Source organism: Candoia aspera, chromosome 6 (genome assembly GCF_035149785.1).
Source record: "Candoia aspera isolate rCanAsp1 chromosome 6, rCanAsp1.hap2, whole genome shotgun sequence".
In the NCBI taxonomy this organism is placed as follows: domain Eukaryota; kingdom Metazoa; phylum Chordata; class Lepidosauria; order Squamata; family Boidae; genus Candoia; species Candoia aspera.
In genome coordinates, this window is record NC_086158.1 from 74748601 (window position 1) to 74770587 (window position 21987).

A 21987-nucleotide genomic window follows, 5' to 3' on the forward strand; every position below is an offset into this window, starting at 1 on the left:
TGTTACAAGAGCTTATTTCTGCAGTGCCCCATGATGTTGCCTTCATCTCATCCTCAGCCCATGACTGAAACAGGCTTAAGTCATCTATCCCTATTCAGCTGTGCTGATTTTAATAATAATAACAGTTTATTAAACTTGTATGCCACCTACTCTCAACAACTCTATTAAAGTAGCATTCCCCCACCCCCTTATTCCAACACCCTCCAAGGGCAGCCTCAAGAAGTATAATATCTGTTGAGCTTTGTCACACATTCTCTTCAAGACTACAGTGACTGAGAACAGAGGCATAGAATCAGGACAGGAATCAGTAGCGGAGACAAACATCACAGTGGATTAATTTTCTGCCAGGTAAGAGGTAGGTGGAGAGCGTTTCCACTCAGCAATGGGGAAAAGACTTTAGCTTGTTGTGCAAACCTCACCAATTTAGTTAATTTATAAGTCAGGGTATTGTGCAAACTTAATGAAAGCCACTTTGGTGTAATGGTTAAGGCACCAAGTTAGAAACCTGGACGGTGAAGGCAAAGCCAGCTGGGTGACTTTGGGCCAATAATGCTTTCTCAGCCCTAGGAAGAAGGCAAGGGCAAGCCATGTGCGAAAAAACTTGCCAGGAAATCTGCAGGGACCTACCCAGGCAGTCGCCAAGAGTCAACACTGGCTCAAAGGCACCCTCCCCAAACTTGTGCAAACTTAAGCAATGACTTAAGTCGGTAATAACGAGATTTACTTCCACAAAAGAAAAGATTTCCAGATCACAACACTGTTTCAAACTTCCATAACAACGTGTGAATCACGGAGGAGGAGAAAAGAACAAAGGAAAAGTTCCGGCTCAATTTTGGACTTCGTCTAGAATAGCGTTGCTTGGATTTCCAATCTGAATGCAATTAATCCCGGGTATATCTTCCAGGGAGGTGAAAGGAGGTGGAAAGGACCGTTTCGTTTACTTACTTCCAGGTCTTTTGGGGTGACCGGAGGTAGAGAGGATCGAGTCCGGGGATCCTGCTCCGTTCTCCCCACTCTAGAAAGCAGAAATCAAGTCCGGGATCCTTTGCTTCCCGTTGCAAGCCACTCTCCCCCGAAAGCGAAAACCCACGATAACACGTTCTCCAGTGCAATGCACGCTTCAAAACCGTGCAAAACTAACTAAGGGTCATAGCAGACCCTACTTTCAAAGCAACGCCACAAAGTACTGCAAATTCACTTTCACTTTAAGACACCTGAATCGCGGCTTTTTCAAATCCAGCCGTAAAGACTGATGGGAGCCAAACGCCTGCGCCGAAAAGCATCTTGGGAAGGGTAGTTCTCCCCCCTCACGCGCGGCAGAAGCTTCTGGTTCCTCTGCGATTCGTGGTGTGGACGTATTCGTAGATTAGTGCGATAATCTAAGGACTGTCTTGAAATTACTTTTAGGCAGTTTACAGAGAGAAAAAAACGGCGTTGGTTTTTAACACAGCGCAAGACTTTTGCTTTTTTGGGGTGCAATAGCATTTCCCAACCTGATTCTCCCTCCTACGCGCAGCTGTTGGTTCTTGCCAGAATTCGCCGCCAGAGACCTTTGCAAACAGTTCTTTGCATATTTGGAAGGCACTCCTATTATGTTGTGTAGGACTTGCTTCTTAGAAAGGCTTTTAGGATGCGGTCTTAACTGTGAGGCCACTCCAGTGTTAGAACTTGGAAACATCTATTCAGTGTAAATATGAGGAGTTTCAGGGTAGACACAAGGAAGTTCTTTATGTACATGTTGGTCAGTTCCCACAGCAGAAGCATCTAACCTCAGTAACTTTAAGCCATGTGGACTTCAACTCCCAGAATTCCCCAGCCAGCACGCGGGCTGGGAATTCTGGGTGTTGAAGTCTCCACAGAAGCTGCTGAGGTTGAGTCTGGTCTACAGGGTATGGTCAAAAAAGTCAGGACTATGGCTGCAATGGTGTGATTGAAGCGCTGCCTGTTTTTTAGTGGGTGATACACATGTGACAGATAAAAAAACAGGTGGAGCTTTGGTGGCACTATCACAACAGCCATGTTGACTTTTTTGACCACACCCTGTGTGCACCCCTGTACCCACTTAACCCTGCCCAAGCTCCTTACTGGTGACTCTGGCAGCACACAATTATATTAATGGGTCAACTTTTGGAAGACAGAACCTCTACCCATTTTTTCCAGGAAGTGGCTCAGGTTTGTGAGCCAGGAGGAAAATGCCAAAAATTTATGATAAATTCTCTTTAATTTTTCAGTGTCTCTTTCCTACCTTGTGACTTGGCAATCACAAGGCTTGGAGGTGAGTTCTCTGCTGCCAAGCCTTTGCCATGAATACTGCACAGGACAGCCTGATTTTTTTCTGTACAGGTAATCCTCATTTAACCACTGCCTTGTTTAGTAACTGTTAGCAGTAAGAATGGTGATGAAAAAGTAACTTTGCGACCAATCCTCGCATTTATAACCTTCACAGGTCTGTAAAGCAAAGGAAAGCTGAAGTAAGATTGTAGGCACAGCTGTGGTTTCACTTAGCAACTGTTTCACTTAACAACCAAGTTGCCAGTCCCAATTGCTAAACAAGGGTTACCCATAGTTCTTGGAGAATCTGGTATGCCAAAAGGGACATTTGACTCATTTAACTGTTCCCCCAACACAAATGAGTTACAGAAGGGTCCATAGCAAGAGAAGGAGGGCAAAAAAGTCAAGATGGTGGTTGCAATTGGGAGATTGAAGCATGTAAAATGGGGTGGGGCTTCAATTTCATGGTTGCAACTGCCATCTTGATTTTGTTGACCAACCCTGCAGAGGGACCTGCTGAGTTAGTTTAACCCTATGCGTAGGGTTTGGTATTAAATTTAATTTCAGGGAGGATAGTTGACTGAGTCAGTTGATGCCCTGATTTAATTGATTTATATTCTGCCATTTGTAGAGAAGCTCACAGGAAGCATGCAAAATGCTCCCTGTTCCTTTTTCCCCCACCACAACAACCCATTTTTTCCCCATGAGAGAAAATGACTGCAATAGAAGAGAATATCTGTAGCTCAGGGTTGAACTGTGGAGTCCTTGGTGCTCTCTGAGCTTGGTTGTTTGCTTGCAGATGTTTCACTACCCAACTAGGTGACATCAACAGTGCAAGTGAGTGTGGGGTTTGCCCCGTTTATGTACAATAGCTTGCCCTGCCGGTGGGGTTGTGGTTTTCTCCTTGGTTGTTCCTTGATTAGGGTATTATTTTCTGCATGTTTGTTTGGTATTAATCCCTGCTTATCTGGGTGTTGGCTGCTGCAGAGTATGTATTCTGGTCTTTTTGTTTCCTTCTTAGCTTTTTTATTGTCTTTTGAATTGTGTGCAAATATGGTTTATTTCTAGGTTTATTTCTAGGTTTATTTATTTATTTCTAGGGACGCGGTGGCGCTGCGGGTTAAACCGCTGAGCTGTCGATCGGAAGGTCAGCGGTTCGAAACCGCGCAGCGGGGTGAGCTCCCGTTGTTAATCCCAGCTCCTGCTCACCTAGCAGTTCGAAAACATGCAAATGTGAGTAGATCAATAGGTACCGCTTCGGCGGGAAGGTAACGGCGTTCCGAGTCGTCATGCTGGCCACATGACCCGGAAGTGTCTATGACAACGCCGGCTCCAAGGCTTAGAAACGGAGATGAGCACCGCCCCCTAGAGTCGGATTTGACCGGACTTTACGTCAAGGGAAACCTTTACCTTTACTATGGTTTATTTCTATGTGTTTATATAAACAGGGAGCAAACCCCACACTCATTTGCACTGACGATGTCACCTAGTCGGGTAATGAAACGCCTGCAAACAACCAAGCTCAGAGAACGCCAAGGACTCCATAAAAAATGACTGCCCCAAAGTCCCCCAGTGAAATTCCATGGCTGAGCTAGACTCTGGGTCTTCCCTCTTGTGCCCATTGACCCAGATCACCATTGTAGTGGAAACAAGGCCCTGTTGAAGTGGGGAATTTGCTGCCATCTGATGTGACCTTAAATTAGGTGGTTTTAAAAGAGGGCTGAGGAAATTCACAGAGGATCAGCCTATGCATGGCTGTTAGTCTTCAGGGGTCTTTGCTACCTTTGGAATCAGAACAGCCTTGCCTTGCATATTTTTATTTTTTATTTATTTTTTATTTCTATCCCACCTTTATTATTTTTATAAATAACTCAAGGCAGCAAACTACCTAGTCCTCCTTCCTCCTCCTCCTTTCCCCACAACAACCCTGTGAGGTGAGTTGGGCTGAGAGAGAGGGACTGGTCACCCAGTGGCTTTCATGCCTAAGGTGGGACTAGAACTCACAGTCTCCTGGTTTCTAGCCTGGTGTCTTAACCACTAGACCAAACTGGAGAGAAATAATTTCCTGCAGATAACTGGTTGGCCACCATACGGGTCTACAAAGCGGAGCACAAGACAAAAAATGTGGCATGACGGCACAACTCAAACCCTGTTACTTACGACTTGCGTCCAATATTGGAATGTAAGAGTGAAGGGGCAGGTTTGCACTGACGCCACCACGTGCGTTCCATCTTTTTTACATCATCATCATGGTTAGCTGCAGATGCCTCTGCTGACCCACGGCTGACAGTGTATGCTGGTTTGATTTATCTGGTCTCTTATGTTCTTAATGAAAGGAACACCTACTGAACATCTCAGCTTATGGAAAAAAATCAAACTGTTCCTTGCTGAAAAGTGCCTAAAGCAAGAAACCCGTTCAGCCACTCCACCCATGCAATTTGTTTTCTGAATACTTTTTACAATTTGCAGGGATGTTTTTCTCAGTGATGAAACCAGAAGGCTGCACTCTAGAAACTGGCTATTCCTTTGTTTATGCCACAGACCAAGCAAGCAAGCCACACTGGTTTCATTTAAGTTTTTAACCTTCTTGATACTAATCTAATAAAATGAACTTTGCATCAGAGTCTCAGTAGGCGTCTCAAGGCATTGGAGAGATTTCTCAGATTGTGGGCTTGCCAGGAAAGTTGGCAGGTAAGCAGGCAGGGAGAACAGGACGTGCGGAGTTTGATCCTACCCCATGGCCATACACCAGAGGCTCCTTCCCCCTTGCCAGTAATGTACCAAACTCACCACATTGTGTAAGCACTGGTAAAAACAGCACACTCACTTTATCCAACTGTTTTTTTTTAATCTGTTAATCATATTTATATGCCGCCCATCTCACAAACACGTGACTCTGGGCAGCATACAATAAAACCAGAAAAAACAGTAATTACAAAAACACTACGATTAAAATAGTAGTATTATGAAAAAACAAAAGAGCTAGGGAGAGCATTAGATGTTACACACAATGTAGCCACCTCATTAAATCCCCATTTCCGTGAAACTCCCAAGCCTGTTGACATAACCAGGTTTTGAGGGACTTTCCAGAAGGACATCAAGGATGGTGCCAATCTCATCTTGGGGGGATGATGGTCCACAGGAATGAAATTTCAGTTAGTTTTCTAAAGACGTTTAATGTACAGTCGTTTTCTGTTTCTCCCCTACTCTCAGATAAATAGATACAGGATTGCAGCTTCAATGCCTTTAACCCTACCTCTGAAATTCCAACTAGGTAGATTGGGAAAGATATTTTATGACTATGTTTTTAGCAATTTGAAGGCAATCTAAAAGATAAATATGCTCTTCCCAAACCAGTTTTTATTATGTATTATATACCAGGATGCCCCATAATTTCTTCATTCCCTCCCCAGTTCTGATGCCAGATTATCCTACCTCCTATTCAATGGTACAGCATTTCCCAGGATCACATAAAACACCCCAAAGCTTCTGCCCTGAAAAAAAAAGGCACATCAAAAAAAGGCAGGGTTTCTCAACCAGGGTTCCATGGCATGCTAGGGTTCCGCAAGAGGTCACTAAGGGTTCCCTGGGAGATCATGATTTATTTAAAAAATTATTTCAAATTAGGCAACTTCACATTAAAGAGGTAAGTTCCATTCTTTATTTTTAGTTTAATTTTTAGTTATGCATATATACAGGCCTACATATGAAACGAATATAATAATTTTGTAACTTGTGGCCTATATTTGAGCCTGAACATGCAGGGATTCAAGGGTTCCTCCAGGATCAACAAGTTGAGAAAGGCTGATTTATAGGGACCAAGATCCTGATTCCCTGTCATGAGCACCGTTGAGCTGAATGCATCAGCACAACGGCACACATAACAATACCACGGAAACAAGAGCAAGGGATTAAAAGATAAGCAAAGCTACGCACAACAACAGACACAGACCCCGAGGAGAAGGGAACGACCCCGGCCGGAAAATCCAGTCAAGAGAACACAAAGGGGGAAGAAAGAGCGACAAAGACAGGGCGGATCACAAGGCACGCCTGGAGCTGTCAGCAGGAACGCAAAGGATATCGCCCAGCTGAAAGCAATCACCGGCCAGAGGAAGAAAACGATTACGAGAGAAGCCCGGAGCACCAGCAGAGCCCCGCGACCCCTCACCTACCGGCAACGAAGCATACAGGACTTGGGGGGATGACACAATCCAAGGTGGGGAGGGGCGCTGACCGGCGCGGGCTATTTAAACCCCGTACCGGCGCGCTCCCTTCACTCTCAGCTTTTTCTAGCTATGCACTATGTTGAAATAAACCAGAACCTGATCTTCCCTAAATTAGTGTCTGTGTTTTACTCAGTAGTAGGCAGCGCATGACATAAAGCTGAGAGTCCTAAACTCAGCCTCGCCAAGCCCCACCGGACAAAAACGAGCTGCGGGAGGAACAGATGGCGAGAAGAACACGAGTGGAGAGCGATGGAGCCGACGCGTCGCAGCCAGGACGGGCGAGCCGTACGGCGAGAGGCGGAGGAGAACCGACAGAGGCCAGAGGCAACGCGGACCCCAGGAGCCACGGACACCCTCCCGGCCCATCCCGAGCCTCAGCCCCACCCCCGGAGGGAGGCGGAGGCGACCCGACCACGGGAGGGAGCAACATACCTCCCGAGACCCGTGGAGACCTCCCCGCCCCACATCGCACCCCAGCCACAGGCGTGGAGCTTCAGCCCAACTGCAAGAAACGCGGTGAAGGACGGAGGGACGAACCAGCCGATTCGCTCCCAAGTCGAGGGAGCTGACCAGCGGACGGAAACGCCTGACCCCCACCGGTGGCCCAACTACACGGAGACGCCGACCGGTCCGATCACAGCTGCGGCGCGGACCTTGGACCGAGAAACGCAAGCCAGACTCACGGCCATGGAAGCTCAATTAAGGGACCTCGGGACCATGCTGCAGTCGCTGATGTCCTCCATGCCTCACATGAACATACCCATGCAGGTACACACCCCTATTCAAACCCCGAGCGGGTCTTGGCACCCCCATAGGCCAAATGCTAACAGGCAAGCTTCCCCGGCGGAAGAAGCCATGGGATGGGACGCGAGGAGAGGGGATCCACCGAACACCAGGGCCCCAAAGGACTTCCCCATTTCCTTCGACGGGAACCCCACGAAGCTGTCGTTTTTCGTCACGAACGCCAGAGAGTTCATGGGGCGGCACGGACACTCCTTTGACTCCGAAGCGGACAAAATCGCAGCCGTGGCGATCAAGTTGCAAGACAGGGTGGCGGACTGGTACGTCCAAATGTACGAGTCCAATTCCCCAGCCCTCTCTGACTTCCACGCCTTCATCACTGAGATGAAGCACTATTTTGAGGACCCGCTAGCCAAGGAGAGGGTTAAAAGTGCGCTTCAAGCCCTCAAACAGGGCGCATGAACTGTCGCGGACTACGCCCTCGAATTTAAAGCCCTCGCAGGGAAGATTAATGACTGGTCCGAGACTACCCTGATAGAGATGTTCAAAAGGGGCCTCAGCCGCGAGGTACTCCAATGGGCACTCTACCGGGATGACCCGGAGACACTGCAAGGCTGGATCTACCTAGCGGGGAGAGCGGAACACGCTCATCGCACTTTCTTAATGACGACGGCAGAGGACAAAACAAGCAACAGCCCAAAGGTACCCGCGCCACACTTGGGGCCAGCCGGTCCCATGTACCAATAGAAGAAGTTTGCTCGCGGACCCTGCGCGAAGTGCGGGAAAATGGGGCACAAAGCGGCAGACTGCTTCTCCAACAGAACACCAACTAGCGCTCCCAAACCCGCACCGAAAACGACGTTCAAACCAACTAACCCACCGCTGCCCCCCCACCACCGGATGACCGGAGCCACAGCGACACCGGACGAAGACTTGGACGCTTACTTGGTGGGGGAGGATGCCAAAGTCCCAGACCGGCTGGCGGGAAATGCTCCCCTCCTGCCTTAAAACGCGCCGCGAGGCAGGCGGTGGGACAGGGGCGTGAAACACATAGACAGAGCGACGAAAGCTCCATAATAATGGGGACAATCAGGCTTTCCTTCGGCAACAGAGCCACCACGGCTGCGGCGCTAGTGGACTCGGGGTGCTCCAAGAACCTGATCCACCCCATCGTCGCCAAGCTCGACCTGCCTTGCCTCCCCCTCCCCACACCGCTGGCTTTCCACCAACTGGATGGCTCAACAGCGGGAGGGAAACCAGCCACGACGCAGACCAAGCCTGTCACCCTGCAAATGGGCACCCACACCAAGCGAACATCTTTTGTGGTAACCCACATAGGGCGGCCCATCATAGTACTAGGAATACCGTGGCTCGCGACCAACAACCCGCGCATTAACTGGAAGACCCGCACCTTCCAATTCGACAACGGCGCGTACCGGGCGCCAGTTCCGGCGGGCAGGATCAACCCCACAGTGGGACGGGCAGAGGCAGTAGCCCAGGACAACACAGCAACCCCAGAAGAACTACCTGAACAATATGCTGATTTCTCAGAGGTCTTCGGGGAAGAGGAGGCGGACCAACTACCCCCCCACCGCAAGACGGACTGTAGAATTGAGCTGCTTCCCGATGTCCCCTTACCCAGGCCGAAGATTTACTCGATGACCCCGAAGGAGATGACAACCCTCCGGGAGTTCATCGATAAAAACCTGGCTAGGGGTTTCATAGAGCCAGCATGCTCACCGGTCGGAGCGCCCGTCCTATTCCGAGAGAAAAAAGACGGCACCTTACGGCTCTGCACTGACTACCGGGGCCTCAATGCGGCGTCCCTATCCAATAAATACCCCCTACCCCTCGTGAAAGACATGCTCGCCCACCTGTCCATGGGAAGAGTATTCTCCAAACTGGACCTCCACGAGGCTTATTACAGGGTCCGAATCAGGGAGGGGGACGAATGGAAAACAGCGTTCAACTGCCCCCTAGGCGCCTTTCAGTACAAGGTACTGCCATTCGGATTAGCGGGGGACCCGGGAGTGTTCATGCAGCTCATCAATGAGGTACTGCATGAACACCTGTTCAAAGGGGTACTAGTTTACATAGATGACGTCCTCATCTACACCCAGACGCACGAAGAACACGTAACCCTAGTCAGGCAAGTCCTCGAAAAGCTAAGAAGGGCGAAGCTCTATGCCAAACCATCTAAGTGCGAATTCCATAAAGCACGCCTAGACTACCTGGGGTACCGAATCTCCGGCGAAGGCATAGAAAAGTCGAGGCAGTGGTGAATTGGGAACGCCCATGTAACAGGCGCCAACTCCAAAGCTTCCTCGGCTTCGCCAACTTCTACAGGTCATTCGCACAGGGGTTCGCGGAGATAGCCCTCCCCCTAACAGACCTCCTCAAAACTAAAGGAGTTGGGGACACACGGCGAGCCAAGAACCCAGGGACAGTACTAAATTGGACTCCCGCGTGTCAGACAGCGTTCAACAGACTGAAAGCGCTGTTCACAACGGAGCCAATCCTTGCACATCCGGACCCAGAACAGCCGTTCTGTGGTCCAAGCCGACGCCTCAGACTTCTCCCTGGGGGCCATACTGCTCCAAAAGGACCCTGCAGGAATCCTGAAACCATGCGCCTACCTGTCAAGGAAATTCTCGGAGATGGAAAGGCGCTGGCACGTATGGGAGAAGGAGGCGTTTGCGGTAAAATCGGCGCTAGAAACATGGAGGCATCTACTGGAAGGAGCCACCCAACCATTCGAGGTCTGGACAGACCACCGGAACCTCGAGGCCCTCCGGACGCCCAGACGCCTCAGCCCGAAACAGGTCAGATGGGCCCAATTCTTCAGCCGCTTTAACTTTCAACTGAAGTTCATACCGGGCAAAAAGAACTTCCTGGCTGATGCCCTCTCCCAACTGCCCCAAGACGAAGAGCCCATCCCAGATATGATTGGGATGGTCCTATCCGCCTCCCAGCTGGGAATGGCAGTGACCACCCGAAGCAGCGCTCAGAAACAGCTCAACCCCACGTCTCAACCGACAGCAAGCCAACCAGCGACCAGACGGCGCCACCCGCGACTGCCAGGAGGGATACGCGTGGACCTCACCGCCGCCCTCAAAACCGACCCCTGGCTACTAGCAAACCCCGACAAGGTGACAACGGAACAGGACTTAGCATGGGGGGAAGGCAGAATATATGTCCCGGACTCTCAGCGCCAGGCAATCCTGCGCAGATCACACGACAGCAAACAAGCGGGACACTTCGGGTTTCTAAAGACCCTGCACCTAACACGACAACAGTTCTGGTGGCCCGCATTGAGACGGGACGTTAAGGCCTACGTAGCATCCTGCCTGATATGCGCAATGGCCAAACGGGCACTGGAAAAGCCCCTGGGACTACTACAAACGGTGGCGGAGCCCTCCCGACCATGGGAGGAAATCTCCATGGATTTTATAGTAGATCTACCACCCAGCCAGAAGAAAACAACCATTTGGGTGGTGAAAGACTACTTTTCTAAACAGGCACACTTCATCCCCTGCTCATCAGTCCTGTCCGCCCAGCAGCTGGCTAAACTTTTCCTCGTACACGTGTACAGGTTACACGGATGTCCCGTATGCGTGGTGACCGACAGGGGCACACAATTCACCTCAAAATTCTGGCGGGCTTTTCTAAAACTGATTGGGACCCAACAAGCCCTATCCACAGCCTGGCATCCCCAGACGGACGGAGCCACGGAGATCCTCAATGCCACACTAGAACAATTCCTACGCTCATATACCAATTACCACCAAGACGACTGGGTCGACCTGCTTCCATTTGCAGAAGTTGCCTACAATAACGCCATTCACACGAGTACAGGGAAAACCCCGTTCGAAGTAGTCTCCGGGCGCGAGTTCATACCCATACCGGAGCTACCGCAACCCCCGGGACCCCAAGTGGGTGCAAGCGACTGGGGATGGAAGATAGCGGAATCATGGCCAGTAATCACGGCAGCGCTGAAGGAAGCACAGTCCGCCTACAAAGAACAGGCCGACAAGCACCGACGCCAGCAACCAACATTCCAGGTAGGGGATATGGTCTACCTGTCCACCAAATTCATGAAATCACCTCAACCCTCGAAGAAACTGGGGCCTAAGTATATCGGGCCGCTTCGAGTAACACAGATAGTGAACCCGGTGGCAGTACGCCTGGATCTGCCGCACAATTTAAGGAGACTCCACCCGGTATTCCACAGCAGCCTCCTGAAACCAGCAACCACCTCCCGATGGCACCCAAGCACGCCTCTGCCCTCCCCAGTGATGATCGACGGCCGACAACATTTCGAGGTAAAAGAAATACTCGATTCCCGCCGTCAACGGGGCACACCATACTATTTAGTAAAATGGAAACACTTCCCCCACCCAGAATGGGTGGCGGCTCAACACGTTAAGGCACCGGACCTGACCCGAGCATTCCACACAACGTACTCCGACAAACCAAAGGGGCGCCCAGCCGAACCGGCCCCTTAGGACACACTTCCCCCCTCGGGCCTCTCCCCCCCCACCCGCGTTGCCCCCAGGGGAAGGGACCCCCCAAGCCTGCGACTTGAGTAGACCTCCTCCCCCCTGAGACTCACCCTCCCCCCACCCTCTCCAGGCCCATTGGGGGGGGGAAGATTGGTCATAGGTGCATCGCCAGAGGGCAAATGGCCAGGATGCACACATGACAACACGACGAACATCAAAACAAAACAATCAACAAAACAAAAAGATAAGGATCCTACCTGGAGTTGAAACAGCACCAGACCAGCCACGCCTCCTCTCACAACGAACTGAGCAAGAACGAGCAGGGTGTGGTCGAGGTATGCACACTCGCAGGGTGTGGTCGAGGCATGCGCACTCGGAACACACCCAAAAGATGGAAACGCGGTAGAGGGCGGAGCAAGGGGAGGGGTGAAAGCACTCCGGTGGGAAATACAAAAAAAAAAAATTTTGACAGCTCTCCCGGAAAAACCGGAATGCCGGGGGGGGGCTACCATTCGAAAGGGGGGCAGTATGTCATGAGCACCGTTGAGCTGAATGCATCAGCACAACGGCACACATAACAATACCACAGAAACAAGAGCAAGGGATTAAAAGATAAGCAAAGCAACGCACAACAACAGACACAGACCCCGAGGAGAAGGGAACGACCCCGGCCGGAAAATCCAGTCAAGAGAACACAAAGGGGGAAGAAAGAGCGACAAAGACAGGGCGGATCACGAGGCACGCCTGGAGCTGTCAGCAGGAACGCAAAGGATATCGCCCAGCTGAAAGCAATCACCGGCTGGAGGAAGAAAATGATTACAAGAGAAGCCCGGGGCACCAGCAGGGGCCCCGCAACCCCTCACCTACCGGCAACGAAGCATACAGGACTTGGGGGGATGACACAACCCAAGGTGGGGGGGGGCGCTGACTGGCACGGGCTATTTAAACCCCGTACCAGCGCGCTCCCTTCACTCTCAGCTTTTTCTAGCTATGCACTATGCTGAAATAAACCAGAACCTGATCTTCCCTAAATTAGTGTCTGTGTTTTACTCAGTAGTAGGCAGCGCATGACATTCCCCGCCACCCCAGTATATAGTCCAATCCACCAGTTTCTGGCAGCAAGAAAGAAAGAAATTGGAACTAACTTGCCTCTTCTAGACCCACTCTGTGTTTTGGCACTAAGACATTTACTCTGCAGAAGAGGAAGATCTCATGGGTGCAGCTTTTACTCCAAGGATGTCTGTAGGCTAAGTAGTAGCCTGCAATCCTATATACCAGTGGCCAGCTACCTGTGTTCCAAGGGGTACCTTCCTTCGGGTTCTCCCTCCTCTGATCTCCTCTGCTAAATCTGATGGCATAAGCTATGTTTGGAAGCACAAAACTAAGAACGTCCCCCAACTCTCCCTGAAGGAGGAAGAGGAGGAAATGGAGGAGATGGAGGAGGAGAGGAATTACCCACTCCACAATTTTTGTTTGTTTTAGCAGTATTTTTATTCTGGCCCAATCATAGCAGGCTCTGGGCAAGGTACAACAACCCCCCCCCATTAGCAATATATGTAAATAATAGCAATAAATAAAAAGGCTATCAGATTGGTAAGTATAGTTCATTTTCCTTTAAGCTCTAAGATAAACAAATGTTACATTATGTCATGCCCATATGTACAAGGTTTTATATGTTTTCCACCCCTCTCTTGGAGGGGGGTGGGATTTCTCTGTTTTTACACAGTGTATATATCCTGTATGGTATTTTTGGCTCCGCTGATCACCAGGACTCAGTACGTGACCAGTTTCATCCTATTTGGGATTCTTCAGACATACATAGCCAGATGTTACTTTATGGCGTTTAAGTCCTCTGCTGGGAATTGAACTCAAGAACCTTTGCAAAATGTGGTCAATGTAAATAAAAAAGGCTGGTTGTAAAGAGCTACTAAGCGATCTTATCTCATTTCTGAGATGGGCTGAAGAATTTTATGTTCAATTTTTATTGGTAGATAAGGACCCCAAGGTTTTGCTGTTGCAAAGTTTGTTTCTGCAGCTTGTAAAATTCGCACATTGTTGATAGCAAAATAGCGCAAGCAAGATTGCACATTTTTTACCTTGTATGCCTTATTTTATTTTGTATGTCCTATTTTGTAGGCTGTATATTGTAGGTTTTATTTAGTAAGTCTTATTTAGTTTGGATCGCAGACTAAAACATTTGATTTGATGTGATTTGAAGACTAGTGCAGCAAAGGTGCCATTTGCTTAACTTATGGGCCAAATGCCCCTAGAACACTGTGGGTTTGGCCCGTTTCCAAATATTTGTCAAGTTGGGGCATCTGTACCTCCAGGTGGACACTGTTCCTTAAGATGGGGGCCACCACTGAGAAGGCCTGTTGCCTGGCCCATGCCCCATGAAACTCGCAAGAGGTGCGACCTGCAACAGGCCCTCTCTCCATGGCTGGACCAGAAAGGCAAGGCATTACCTGAAACTGACTCACCCAGCACAGCCCTTAGACTGCCACAAAATGACAAAGTGCAAACCACTTTTTGCTTGGCTGATGCAACATATACTACACCTTGTTTGCTTATGCCAACTCCCCATCCCTTTCCTACAACCTGAACTTGGTTGGCAAGAAATAACCCATAAAGAGCTCCCTTACTTCCCTCTAAGTCTCATTATAGATAGGATCCCATGAGGAAGGGGTGGGCCCCCTTCCTTCTCATGACGTTCCTGCCTCATCTCCACTGCTGCTAAGGGAAGAGGGAAAGAGAAGTTTCTACTTTCCTTCCTGCTTGCAAATTGGGGGGGTTCCTTTAAGAAAACCGCAACAGGGGATGTGCATCTCATCCTCTTCTTCAGTGAGATTCTGTTCAAGATTGCGGATTCCCTGCCACTATCACCAGCAGGAAAGCCGCGTGTTGGTGCCCTTCCAGCCATCGGACCGGGAGAGGACGCTTCGGGGCTCCACGCGGCTCAACGCCGCCAGTTCAAGAGCAGGCGCGCCTACGCGGAGCTCAGCTTCTTATCCCTTCTAATGCTTTCGCCTGACGGACTCCAGGTTCTGAACTAACTCTGCAATTGACCTCAGTCATCAGAAAGGTCCACGGGAATAGAGTTTATCGTTCATTTTCCCATCCGGGAACTACCGCGGGGTTCTTGGGTGGCTTATCTCTTTCACGCGCGCAGAGAACGAGCGGAACAGTGGATGAAAGAGTGCGCCGGGGTTTCTGGAAGCTTATCCCTCGGAGATGGCATCCTAAGGGCGCTGGCAGAGCTAAGAAGTAGCAGCTGCCCTTCTTGGACGGATGGTGGTAGGAGCGGTGGTTCCCTTGCGGCAGATGAGACGCCTGCTCGGTTCGCCTTCCCGCAAGAAAGCAAGCGGGATCGGCTGATACGGAAGATTCGGGGCTAAGAGCCTTTCGGAGCAGTGTTTCTCACCCTTGGCAAAGTTAAGACGGGTGGCTGGCTGGGGAATTCTGGGAGTTGAAGTCCACCTGTCTTAACGTTGCCAAGGTTGAGAAACACCACTTCAGAGGATTTGCTAGCGGAGCCCTCGGAAGCAAGGGGCACAGACGGTGGCTGAATGGAGGATACGGCCGATGGTACGTAGCGGCGCAAATGGGGAGAATACGCTCGAGAAGTGCGGGGCGGAACGCCGACCTCGATTTCCGCAAAAGCCAATTTCATGTGTTTGCATGCTTGTCATGACGTCTAAAGTTACAAGGTTTAGGTCGCAGCAAAGCATGGGCAGTAGGTCTGGTTGCTGCTGCTAAATTTTTAGCAAGGGCTGTCCAATGCCGACAGAAGGAGCTCAACCTAACTTGGAATACTGCATTCCCTCTCTCCTAATCGTGAAGTATGGGAAATACTAGGATTGGCACTGGGTTAAGATGTGGTTGGTTGGTTTGTGTTGGTTTGTCGTGCAAATCCAACCACACGCGGTTCAATGTGTTGAGCAAATCCTGGCGGGGCTTAGAAGACTATAGATGGGTTTGTTGTGAGCAGGGTCACTCTTCAGCAAAGGATCGTTACCTTGTCTGGTGCTGGAGCTTGAGCACCTCAATGATGCCATGAGCTAAACCATGAAGGGCAACCCAAGCCAGGAAGGTCATGACAAGAGACGTCAGATTAAATGCGATCCCTGGGGAAGGTAATGACAACCCACCCCAGTATTCTTGCCGTGAAAACTAAATGGATCAGTACAACCAGAGATATGTCGGTATACCATTGGAAGATGAGTCGGAAGATGGTCAAGATGCTACTGGGGAGGAACAGAGGATGAGTTCAACTAGCCCCAGACGTGATGACGCAGCTAGCTCAAAGCCGAAAGGACGGCTAGCGGCCGACGGTGCTGGTGGTGAACGGCGAATCCGATGTTCTAAGGATCAACACACCATTGGAACCTGGAATGTAAGATCTATGAGCCAGGGCAAACTGGATGTGGTTATTGGTGAGATGTCAAGATTAAAGATAGACATTTTGGGCGTCACTGAACTGAAATGGACTGGAATGGGCCACTTCACATCAAATGACCACCAGATCTACGACTGTGGACAAGAGGACCACAGAAGAAATGGAGTAGCCTTCATAATTAATAGTAAAGTGGCTAAAGCAGTGCTTGGATACAATCCAAAAAACGACAGAATGATCTCAATTCGAATTCAGGGCAAGCCATCTAACATCACAGTGATCCAAATATATGCCCCAACCACAGATGCTGAAGAAGCTGAAGTAGAGCAGTTCTCTGAGGATCTGCAGCACCTACTGGACAACACCCCTAAAAGAGATGTTATCTTCATCACAGGAGACTGGAATGCTAAGGTGGGCAGTCAAATGACACTTGGAATTACAGGTAAGCATGGCCTGGGAGAACAAAACGAAGCAGGACATAGGCTGATAGAATTTGGCCAAGACAACTCACTCTGCATAACAAACACTCTCTTCCAACAACCTAAGAGACGACTTTATACATGGACTTCACCAGATGGACAACACCAAAGTCAGATTGACTACATCCTTTGCAGCCAAAGGTGGTGGACATCTATACAGTAGGTAAAAACAAGACCTGGAGCTGACTGTAGTTCAGATCATGAACTTCTTATTGCACAATTTAGGATCAGACTAAAGAGATTAGGGAAGACCCACAGATCAGCTAGATATGAGCTCACTAATATTCCTAAGGAATATGCAGTGGAGGTGAAGAATCGATTTAAGGGACTGGACTTAGTAGATAGGGTCCTGGAAGAACTCTGGACAGAAGTTCGCAACATTGTTCAGGAGGCGGCAACAAAATACATCCCAAAGAAAGAGAAAACCAAGAAGGCAAAATGGCTGTCTGCTGAGACACTAGAAGTAGCCCAAGAAAGAAGGAAAGCAAAAGGCAACAGTGATAGGGGGAGATATGCCCAATTAAATGCAACATTCCAGAGGTTAGCCAGAAGAGATAAGGAATTATTTTTAAACAAACAATGCGCAGAAGTGGAAGAAGACAATAGAATAGGAAGGACAAGAGACCTCTTCCAGAAACTTAGAAACATCGGAGGTAAATTCCAGGCCAAAATGGGTATGATCAAAAACAAAGATGGCAAGGACCTAACAGAAGAAGGAGAGATCAAGAAAAGGTGGCAAGAATATACAGAAGACCTGTATAGGAAGGATAAAAATATCGGGGATAGCTTTGACGGTGTGGTCAGTAAGCTAGAGCCAGACATCCTGAAGAGTGAGGTTGAATGGGCCTTAAGAAGCATTGCTAATAACAAGGAAGCAGGAGATGATGGCATCCCAGCTGAACTGTTCAAAATCTTGCAAGATGATGCTGTCAAGGTAATGCATGCTATATGCCAGCAAATTTGGAAAACACAAGAATGGCCATCAGATTGGAAAAAATCAACTCATATCCCCATACCAAAAAAGGGAAACACTAAAGAATGTTCAAACTATCGAACAGTGGCACTCATTTCACATGCCAGGAAGGTAATGCTCAAGATCCTGCAAGGTAGACTTCAGCAATTCATGGAGCGAGAATTGCCAGATGTACAAGCTGGGTTTAGAAAAGGCAGAGGAACTAGGGGCCAAATTGCCAATATCTGCTGGATAATGGAAAAAGCCAGGGAGTTTCAGAAAAACATCTATTTCTGTTTTATTGACTATTCTAAAGCCTTTGACTGTGTGGACCATAACAAATTGTGGCAAGTTCTTAGTGGTATGGGGATACCAAGTCATCTTGTATGCCTCCTGAAGAATCTGTATAACAATCAAGTAGCAACAGTAAGAACAGACCACGGAACAACAGACTGGTTTAAGATTGGGAAAGGAGTACGGCAGGGCTGTATACTCTCACCCTACCTATTCAACTTGTATGCAGAACACATCATGCGACAAGCTGGCCTTGAGGAATCCAAGGCTGGAGTTAAAATCTCTGGAAGAAACATTAACAATCTCAGATATGCAGATGATACCACTTGGATGGCTGAAAGCGAAGAGGAACTGAGGAGCCTTATGATGAATGTGAAAGAAGAAAGTGGAAAAGCTGGCTTGCAGCTAAACCTCAAAAAAACCAAGATTATGGCAACCAGCTTGATTGATAACTGGCAAATAGAGGGAGAAAATGTAGAAGCAGTGAAAGACTTTGCTGGCTGGGGAATTTTGGGAGTTGAAGTCCACACATCTCCAAGTTGCCAAGGTTGAGAAACACTGATTTAATCATACCGATTTCCTTTCTGCCAGTGCTATTCTTGAAGCACTACATGAACATTCTCCCCCACAAAAGTAACTTTTCATATTGGAATCCCCCTTCTTTTCCCCTGAGCCAATGAAATTCCTGTCACAATATTTGTCCATTAAACTGGAGCCTTGTCGACTAAATGTGGCATGTGAAGGAAATACTTGAATTGAGACTGATTGTTACTCAGTAATATTGTGAAAAATTCTTGCCAGAAATCATATTGTTGCTACAAAAGATTCTGAATGAGCCAGTTCAATAGACTAAGTCATAATGTATGTTTGGTGTGGGCTCAGCCCTTGTGCTCTACTGTGCAAACCTGTAGCTACTGGTGGTTTGTTGAACAAAACAGAAGATGACTTAGTGCATGGTGAACCAGGCCACCTTGTAGTCATCGTACCTTCCCTGGTGGCCGTTTGATAAGTTTTGATAACTCCTGCAAACCCCCAGCAAGCAATGGTCATGCTACTTGGGGAGCATAAGATTAGAAACCACATTATCTGCAGTGCACTAGAATCAAGATTGGATAAAGCCACAATAAAATGGTTCATCTTTGAGGGGCAACTGCAGTATGCTTTAGTGATCTGTTTGCTGTCATTTCAGGTCCTGATTTATGTTTAATGCTCTTGGTGGCAGTAGTTTTTATTTTTATTTTACAGTGGCAATAAACTCAACAGGCCCAATTAGTGAGGATGATTCTGTGCTATAGGTGGCTAAAATGTTTACACAGTTATCGCTGTACGGACTTGGAACTTTTGAATAGCGGTTTTCTAATCTAGGAAACAAGCATCAGGCTCCTTTGTGAATCTGACAGCTAAAGTGGCATTCACAGACGACAACGATAAAGATGTCTGGGCATGTTGGGTCAAAACCCCAATCATGATCTTAGAGTTGATGAGAATGTTCTTATTGAGTTCCGTCCAGCGTTCACACTTGGACATCTATTTCCATACACCCATGCCATGCACTGAAAGCCAAGTACAAAATATGCCTCATGACATCCAATGCAAACCCCCAACTTAATACACTTGTGTCAGGATGCAAATACACAAAAACAGAGTTTGCATCATCATTCAATGTATATGGCTGCCTATCTCAAACAAGTGACTCTGGGCAGTGATCTTACTGCATGCATGTCATTTTCCCATCATTGTGGCTAGCTGCGGAAACTTATACCACATACCTATATCTTCCCTCTTTCTCTAATACACACACTCGCTCACAAGGAAGGCAAAAGCTCATCTAAAAGTGGCAATAAACAGGGAAAATGTACAGTGAGTCTGGGAGCCAGTATCAGTAAGCAACCCGACCTTAAAAGTCATGAGGAATATAGGCTATCTCCATCACAGTTAGTACAAAATTAGAAATGTTGACTAGCTTCTGCCCGGCTGACTCATACTCTGTGCAATTAATTAACAAAGCTAAGTGACTCTAAAGCTGACAGGTGTTGGTTAGCTGGTTTTTTCCTGCATTTTACTGAGACAGCTGTGGCAAGCTAGCATCCCTGGGGCTCACAGATTAGGACCTAGACTGCTGAGATATGCAAAAATAATTCTTGTTAATTTGATTGGCAGGGGTGGGGTGGGGTGTCCTATGCAATTTCTGCCAGTTCCCTCATTCTTTGGTATTACTTTCCTTCTTTTCTTGTTCTTCGTCCATTATTTACAAAAACATGCTTTCTGGAAATCCAAGGCTTTTGTGTTTCTCTTTGTACTCCAGGCCATATATCCATTTTTGAGAAGGATTGTAGGAGACACACTCACATCTCCATCTGAAATATAATTGCTGGTGGTTCTACTCATTTTATTGACAGAGTTAAAAAGGAGCTGATTCTCATCAGCTTCCTGGCCTTTGCTGTCAGGACTGTTCTTGTTTCTCTTCTTACTTTTGTTTGCCATGGTCCAAATGTAGTCAGTTTCTTCTTGGGGAAACTGGTTTCTTCTGGAGGGAAATCAGCCCAGAGGGAGAACATTCTGTCCCATGACAAGAAATTGTATATAGGGATCCTCTCTGATAGCCATCTCCCTTATTTCCCCTTCCAAGCGTTGAATGGTTTGGGATCAAGACTATTCCAGTGGATGTCCCCACCTTTATGTGCCTGTCCAAGCTTCTTTGGAGAGGCTTCTCTGGATATCCATATCAAATAAAATAAGGAAGAGGGTCTTTGCTATAGTCAGCCTGGCTTCTAGACGGCCTTATCTTTTTCAGCCCCAGGCGTTCTTCTTCTGCCAGGCATTGATTTGAAGTGGTGTTTGGTCTTACAGAAAATAATAAAAATAAATCAATGATTTGAAGTGTCAGGGTTCTGTTGGAGTAATTATTTTCATTACCAGTGCAATGTCATACAGTATGTAGATTTTATTGGTTTTTTACTGTTTTTTAAAAAAATAGTTTTAAAAATTGCTAAATTGCCAAGATGTTGTTTACTAGACAGAGTAGAGGGACAGTAAATCATGAGTAACGTTTCTAATAAACCACCCTATTAAATGTGAGATTTTCTCTGTAAGGCTACAATACATTGGCCTCTGTTAAGGAAAGCTGATGGCACCTACAATTTTTATTTTCCCTCCCCTCTTTGGGTTTCAGTTGAAAAGATCCAATTCCTCTTCATCTAAAAGTCATAGCGCCAAGCATTATTTATTCAGCTCCATTCCTAGAGAGCAACATACTCACTGAACAACCCTGAGAGAGCAGTCTTTGCATGTAACTTCCAGTCCAGCACTGCTGGAGGATATTCATTTAGGGAAGCCACTTGCAGTCATAGGTAATTTTTGTACTAAGAACAATTTTGAATGAATTCTTTCTTGTTCTTACATGCAAGGCAAGTATAGGTACATGTGCTTTAAACACCTTGGTTTCAATAGGATGTGGGTGTGGCAACCATAGGTTTGTGCTAAGGAAGAATTTATTTATTATTGGATATATACACCCTTCTGTTTGTACAATCCCAGTGACTTACAACTGTTGGAGGTCCTGGCAAATCCTGCATGCCTCATTAGCATGTAAATTGAGTTTGTCCCAGGATGCAACTCTCCGTGCTATTGAGGAAGCTGTTTGTTGCCACTCGCACTTCCTCTCTTTTCCTCCTTCACCATCACCAAGAGAAGCACAGAGCTGTGTGCTGCTCTCCTCCAGCTCTGAGCACAATGTGGTGGGCCTGGAATTCCCCTTTCTAAATGCAGCTCTTGGCAACTATAGGGCTGAGAGATCTCCAAGTATAGGGAGAGAACAGAAGAAACAAGGAACTTCATTTTCTAATTTAGATGAATGTAACTGGACCAAAGAATAAAGTCAGTAATACTTTTTTTTACTTTACTTTGAACCTACTCTAAGTGTGTAATTCTTTATGCTTGGGAGGGCTAAGTGTGTAAGATCAATAACCTGCGTTTCTCTGATGTGTTCATTAAAGCTATTCAAGATAATATTCTTTTTCTGTGCACAGCTTTTCTGCTGTGTTAAGCTCTGCTCCATTCTGTGTTCCTAGCTGTCCACTGATGGCTTCAACAACTAAAAACACAGAATGTGCCACATAACAATTACATG

At 47.8% G+C, this 21987-nt stretch overlaps 1 protein-coding gene across 2 annotated transcripts in view; it reads right to left on the reverse strand.

Moving 5' to 3' along the window:
* Nucleotides 1-1034, reverse strand: part of KIF20B (kinesin family member 20B) — a 56514-nt gene extending 55480 nt beyond the window's left edge. For both annotated transcript variants that reach the window (XM_063307426.1, XM_063307425.1), the window contains exon 1: nucleotides 946-1034. The gene's annotated coding sequence lies outside the window, so the exon portion shown is untranslated. The remainder of the gene's footprint in view (nucleotides 1-945) is intronic.
* Nucleotides 1035-21987: the final 20953 nt, after the last annotated feature.